At 49.3% G+C, this 7500-nt stretch overlaps 1 pseudogene; it reads right to left on the bottom strand.

The window, feature by feature from the left end:
• Positions 1–7500, bottom strand: part of LOC116359997 (protein kinase C beta type-like) — a 124414-nt pseudogene that overhangs the window by 39714 nt on the left and 77200 nt on the right.

Here is a 7500-nt window from a genome sequence, read left to right as displayed (position 1 = left end):
CACACACTCTGACACACAAACACACCACAAACACACACAAACACACACCCTGACACACAAACACACACAAACACACACCCTGACACATAAACACCCTGACACATAAACACACTACCTAACCACACACACAAACACCACACCCTGACACACAAACACACACAAACACAACACCCTGACACACAAACACACACAAACACACACCCTGACCACAAACACACACAAACCCAACACCCCCTGACACACAAACACCCTGACACACATAAACACACTACCTAACACACACACAAACACACACCCTGACACACACACACAAACACCCTGATACACAAACACACACACACCTCAAACTTCTGCCGTAGCTCCTCGTTGCCCTCCTCGCCCTCAGGAGGCACTGGGACGTTGAAGTACTCTCCTTCCTCCTGAGATAACAACTTAAACCTGGAGAGGAGAGAGAGGAGGGAGAGGGAGAGGGAGGGTGAGGAGAGGAGAGGAGAGGAGAGGAGAGGGAGAGGGAGGAGGGAGAGGAGAGGAGAGGAGAGGAGAGGAGAGGAGAGGAGAGGAGAGGAGAGGAGAGGAGAGGAGAGGAGAGGAGAGGAGGGAGAGGAGGAGAGGAGAGGAGAGGAGAGGAGAGGGAGAGGAGAGGGAGAGGAGAGGGAGAGGGAGAGGGAGAGGGAGAGGGAGAGGGAGAGGAGAGGGAGAGGAGAGAGAGGAGAGGGAGAGGAGAGGAGAGGAGAGGGAGAGGAGAGGGAGAGGGAGAGGAGAGGAGAGGAGAGGAGAGGAGAGGAGGGAGGAGAGGAGAGGAGAGGGAGGAGAGGAGAGGAGAGGAGGAGGAAGGAGGATAGGAGAGGGTGAGGGGAAGGGGAAGAGGAGGATAGGAGAGGGTGAGGAGAGGAGAGGGAGAGGGTGAGGAGAGGAGAGGGAGAGGGAGAGGGTGAGGAGAGGAGAGGAGAGGGAGAGGGTGAGGGAAGGAGAGAGAGGAGAGGGAGAGGGTGAGGAGAGAGGAGGGGGAGAGGGTGAGGAGAGGAGAGAGAGGAGAGGGAGAGGGTGAGGAGAGAGGAGGGGGAGACGGTGAGGAGAGGAGAGAGAGGAGAGGGAGAGGGTGAGGAGAGGGAGGAGAGGAGAGGGTGAGGAGAGGGAGAGGGTGAGGAGAGGGAGAGGGAGAGATTCAAATTAGAGATAGAGAGAGAGTGCTTCTACACCTGCATTGCTTGCTGTTTGGGGTTTTAGGCTGGGTTTCTGTACAGCACTTTGAGATATCAGCTGATGTACGAAGGGCTATATAAATAAATTTGATTTGATTTGATTTGAAATTAGAGAGAGGAGAAATATGAACAGTACAGGACTAACTAGACTACAGTACTAGACTAACTAGACAACAGTACTAGACTACAGTACTAGACTACAGTACTAGACTAACTAGACTACAGTACGGTTAGAAACAGGTGTCACAGTAACATCAACAGCAGACTCACTAGACTACAGTACTAGACTAACTAGACTAACTAGACTACAGTTACTAGACTAACTAGACTAACTAGACTACAGTACGGTTAGAAACAGATGTCACAGTAACATCAACAGCAGACTAACTAGACTACAGTACTAGACTACAGTACTAGACTAACTAGACTAACTAGACTACAGTACTAGACTAACTAGACTAACTAGACTACAGTACGGTTAGAAACAGATGTCACAGTAACATCAACAGCAGACTCACTAGACTACAGTACTAGACTAACTAGACTAACTAGACTACAGTACTAGACTAACTAGACTCACTAGACTACAGTACTAGACTAAACTAGACTACAGTACTAGACTAACTAGACTCAGACTACAGTACTAGACTAACTAGACTAACTAGACTCACTAGACTACAGTACTAGACTAACTAGACTAACTAGACTCACTAGACTACAGTACTAGACTAACTAGACTACAGTACTAGACTAACTAGACTACAGTACTAGACTAACTAGACTAACTAGACTACAGTACTAGACTAACTAGACTACAGTAACATCAACATCAGACTAACTAGACTACAGTACAAGACTAACTAGACTACAGTACTAGACTAACTAGACTACAGTACTAGACTAACTAGACTCACTAGACTACAGTACTAGACTACAGTACTAGACTACAGTACTAGACTACAGTACTAGACTAACTAGACTACAGTACTAGACTACAGTACTAGACTACAGTAACATCAACATCAGACTAACTAGACTACAGTAACATCAACATCAGGACTAACTAGACTACAGTACTAGGACTAACTAGACTACAGTACTAGACTAACTAGACTACAGTACTAGACTAACTAGACTCACTAGACTACAGTACTAGACTAACTAGACTACAGTACTAGACTAACTAGGACTACAGTACTAGACTAACTAGACTCACTAGACTACAGTACTAGACTAAACTAGACTACAGTACTAGACTAACTAGACTACAGTACTAGACTAACTAGATCACTAGACTACAGTACTAGGACCTAACTAGACTACAGTACTAGACTAACTAGACTACAGTACTAGACTAACTAGACTACAGTACTAGACTACAGTACTAGACTAACTAGACTACAGTACTAGACTAACTAGACTACAGTACTAGACTACAGTACTAGACTAACTAGACTACAGTACTAGACTAACTAGACTAACTAGACTAGAGTACTAGACTAACTAGGACTAGAGTACTAGACTAACTAGACTACAGTACTAGACTAACTAGACTACAGTACTAGACTAACTAGACTACAGTACTAGACTAACTAGACTACAGTACCAGACTAACTAGACTACAGTACTAGACTAACTAGACTACAGTACTAGACTACAGTACTAGACTAACTAGACTACAGTACTAGACTACATTAGACTACAGTACCAGACTACAGTACTAGACTACAGTACTAGACTACAGTCCCAGACTAACTAGACTACAGTACTAGACTAACTAGACTACAGTACTAGACTAACTAGACTACAGTACTAGACTAACTAGACTCACTAGACTACAGTACTAGACTAACTAGACTCACTAGACTAACTACACTACAGTACTAGACTAACTAGACTACAGTACCAGACTAACTAGACTACAGTACTAGACTAAATAGACTACAGTACTAGACTACAGTACTAGACTAACTAGACTACAGTACTAGACTACATTACTAGACTACAGTACTAGACTACAGTACTAGACTACAGTACCAGACTAACTAGACTACAGTACTAGACTACAGTACTAGACTATAGTACTAGATTACAGTACCAGACTACAGTACTAGACTACAGTACCAGACTACAGTACTAGACTACAGTACTAGACTACAGTACTAGACTACAGTACTAGACTACAGTACCAGACTACAGTACTAGACTACAGTACTAGACTACAGTACCAGACTAACTAGACTACAGTACTAGACTACAGTACTAGACTATAGTACTAGACTACAGTACCAGACTACAGTACTAGACTACAGTACTAGACTACAGTACCAGACTAACTAGACTACAGTACTAGACTAACTAGACTACAGTACTAGACTACAGTACTAGACTAACTAGACTACAGTACTAGACTACAGTACTAGACTAACTAGACTACAGTACTAGACTACAGTACCAGACTAACTAGACTACAGTACTAGACTACAGTACTAGACTACAGTACCAGACTAACTAGACTACAGTACTAGACCTACAGTACTAGACTACAGTACTAGACTACAGTACCAGACTACAGTACCAGACTAACTAGACTACAGTACCAGACTACAGTACTAGACTACAGTACTAGACTACAGTACTAGACTACAGTACTAGACTACAGTACTAGACTAACTCGACTACAGGGTTGAACAGGTAACAGCAGAGCTAACACTACACCATACTGATGCAGAGACCCATCTTCCTCTCATTTACTCATTTATTTCCTCCTCTTCCTGTTATTAACTTGTTGTCTCTCTCTTGTGGTTTTGTGTTGTTGTGTCCTGGTGAGTCTTCCCACTGCCAGAAGGCAGAGGGCTTTGTACCGCAGCACAGATGGGAGTAGGAACATACACAATCTGATATTTAATGGCATTTTCTCCTGCTCCACCTCAAACGCTGGCATCTCATTAAAAACTCTCCACATGGTTGTGTCAGCAAAAATAGAGAGTGAGAGAGTGTGAGAGACAGAGACAGACAGAGAGAGAGAGGGAGAGAGAGAGACAGAGAGAGAGAGAGGGAGAGAGACAGAGACAGAGACAGAGAGACAGAGAGAGAGAGAGAGAGACAATGAAAGATAGGACCTTCCCCCTTCTCCTCCTCCTCCTCCTACTCCCTACATTCTTACCTCTCTCCTCTCTTCCTCCTCCTCGTCCCTACATCCTTACCTCTCCCCTCCTCCTCCCTACATCCTTACCTCTCTCCTCTCTTCCTCCTCCACTCCCTCCCTCCCTCCCTCCACCTTTCCCTCTGTCTACCCCTCCCTCCCTCTCTCCCTCCCTCCACCTTTCCTTCCCTCCTCCCTCTACCCCTCCCCCCTCCCTCCTTCTACCCCTCCCTCCCCTCCCACTACCCCTCCCTCCCTCTACCCCTCCCCCTCTCCCTCCTTCCACCTTTCCTTCCCTCCTCCCTCTACCCCTCCCTCCTTCTACCCCTCCCTCCCCTCCCACTACCCCTCCCTCCCTCTACCCCTCCCCCTCTCCCTCCTTCCACCTTTCCTTCCCTCCTCCCTCTACCCCTCCCTCCTTCTACCCCTCCCTCCCCTCCCACTACCCCTCCCTCTACCCCTCCCCCTCCCTCCCTCCACCTTTCCCTCTGTCTACCCCTCCCTACCCCCTCCCTCCCTCCCTCTACCCCTCCCCCTCTCTCCCCTCCCACTACCCCTCCCTCCCTCTACCCCTCCCCCTCTCCCTCCTTCCACCTTCCTTCCCTCCTCCCTCTACCCCTCCCTCCTTCTACCCTCCCTCCCTCTACCCCTCTCCCCTCCCTCCTTCTACCCCTCCCACTACCTCTCCTCTCCATCTCACCATCCGTCCACTCCTTGTTTCTGGAGTTCTGAGATGCCGAAGGACAGCGCTCCCATGAAGTCGTTCCTGCTGGTCATATCCCAGTCCCAGATCTCCACCGACAGACGACGGTCCTTATCAGAATCTTTCAGGGGACTATAGACCAGGGAGGAGAGGGGAGAGAGGGAGAGGGGGATGGGAAGGGAGGAGAGGAGAGGGAGGAGAGGGGGAGGGAGGTGGGGAGGAGAGGGGGAGGGAGGGAGGTGGGGAGGGGGAGGGAGGGAGGTGGGGAGGGGAAGAGGAGGGGAGGGGAAGGGAGGAGAGGGGGAGGGAGGTGGGGAAGGGGAGGGGAGGGGAGGGGGAGGGAGGTGGGGAGGGGAAGGGGAGGGGAAGGGAGGAGAGGGGGAGGGAGGGAGAGGGGGAAGGGAGGAGAGGGGGAGGGAGGAGGGGAGGGGAGGGGAAGAGGAAGGGAAGGGAGGAGAGGGGGAGGAGGGAGGGAGGGAGGGAGGGAGGGAGGGAGGGAGGGAGGGAGGGAGGGAGGGAGGGAGGGAGGGAGGGAGGGAGGGAGGGAGGGAGGGAGGGAGGGAGGGAGGGAGAAGGAAAGGGGGAGGGAGGGAGGGTGAGAGAAGGAGAGGGAGGGAGGAGAGGGAGGAGAAGGGTAGTGAGGAGAAGGGGAGGGGAGGAAGTAGAGAGAGGAGAGAGAGAGTGGTGAGGGAGGATAAGGGTAGTGAGGAGAAGTGGAGGGAGGAAGTAGAGAGAGGAGAGAGAGAGTGGTGAGGGAGGGAGGATAAGGGTAGTGAGGAGAAGGGGAGGGAGGGAGAAGGAGAAGGAGAAGAGGAGGAAAAAGGAGAAGGGGAGGGAGGGAGGGGAGTAGAGAACACTCATTAAGTCATCTTCCAGTCTTTTAGTTTAGAACTGTCTCTCGGAAGTGGAAGATCTTGTGTTGTAAAAGATATCCTCAATGTGAAGGTTTCATTCCTCTTTAACAAAGATAGTGTACAGTTCAGAAGCCTCTTTAACAAAGATAGTGTAACATTCAGAAGCCTCTTCAACAAAAATAGTGTAAAGTTCAGAAGCCCCTTTAACAAAGATAGTGTAAAGTTCAGAAGCCTCTTAACAAAGATAGTGTAAAACGTAGTGTCAACTGAACATACAATTTGAAAGTTTCGTTCCAGGTAGGGTTGAGGTTTCCCTTGATGGTCTTGGTCTTCTGCTTGGTGTCACTCTTGGGGTCGGGGATGAGTTTGAGCTTCACGTAGGGGTCAGACAGACCGTTTGGATCCATGGGCACCAGGTTACAGGCTTCATGGACTGGAGAGGAGAGGAGAGGAGAGGAGAGGAGAGGAGAGGAGAGGAGAGGAGAGGAGAGGAGAGGAGAGGAGAGGAGAGGAGAGGAGAGGAGAGGAGAGGAGAGGAGAGGAGAGGAGAGGAGAGGAGAGGAGAGGAGAGGAGAGGAGAGGGGAAGAGAGAGGAAAGAAGGAGGGAGAGAGACAATAGGTTAGGAGCCTCCTGACTAGAGAGATTAGCTTAATCAGGGTGTATTAGGAGCAAAACCCTGCACAGCCAGGAGGGTTGACCAGACCTGATGTAAGGAGGTCAGGGTTCCCCAGACCTGATGTAACGAGGTCAGGGTTCACCAGACCTGATGTGAGGAGCTCAGGGTTCACCAGACCTGATGTAAAGAGGTCAGGGTTCACCAGACCTGATGTAAGGAGGTCAGGGTTCACCAGACCTGATGTAAGGAGGTCAGGGTTCACCAGACCTGATGTAAGGAGGTCAGGGTTCACCAGACCTGATTAAGGAGGTCAGGGTTCACCAGATCTGATGTAAGGAGGTCAGGGTTCACCAGACCTGATGTAAGGAGGTCAGGGTTCACCAGACCAGCATGTGACAGATATAATTAGTTTGATTTAATTTGACCATTAATTGATTATTTATGGTAGAAGCTGTTGGTCTGAGAGCTCAGTGGTGCAATGTTTTGAGGATTTCAGGGCCCGGTGCCAAATTCGTTCAGCCTCCTGAGGGGGAAGAGGCGCTGCCGTTCCCTCTTCACGACTGTCTGGGTTTGTGTGGACCTTATTTAACTAGGCCTCTTTAGTAGTCCGTCATTGTAAATAAGAATTTGTTCTTATCTGACCTAGTGTCTGGCCATGGGGACTGAGCACGCACCCCTGATGGGCCCCCAGGTTTAGGATAAGCATGGCAGATGTGTTGTTGCCTACACTCACCACCTGGGGGCGGCCCGTCAGGAAGTCCAGGTTCCAGTTGCAGAGGGAGGTTTTTCGTCCCAGGGTCTTTAGCTTAGTGATGAGCTTCGTGGGCACTATGGTGTTGAACGCTGAGCTGTAGTCAATGAACAGCATTCTCACATAGGGGTTCCTTTTGTCCAGGTGGGAAAGGGCAGTGTGGAGTGCAATAGAGATTGCATATTCTGTGGATCTGTTAGGGCGCGGTATGCAAATTGGAGTGGGTCT

The sequence above is a fragment of the Oncorhynchus kisutch genome, unplaced genomic scaffold (genome assembly GCF_002021735.2).
Source record: "Oncorhynchus kisutch isolate 150728-3 unplaced genomic scaffold, Okis_V2 Okis06b-Okis10b_hom, whole genome shotgun sequence".
Taxonomy (NCBI): Eukaryota; Metazoa; Chordata; class Actinopteri; order Salmoniformes; family Salmonidae; genus Oncorhynchus; species Oncorhynchus kisutch.
Note: the sequence above shows the minus strand (reverse complement) of the source record. Positions and strands in the feature narration are given on the sequence as shown.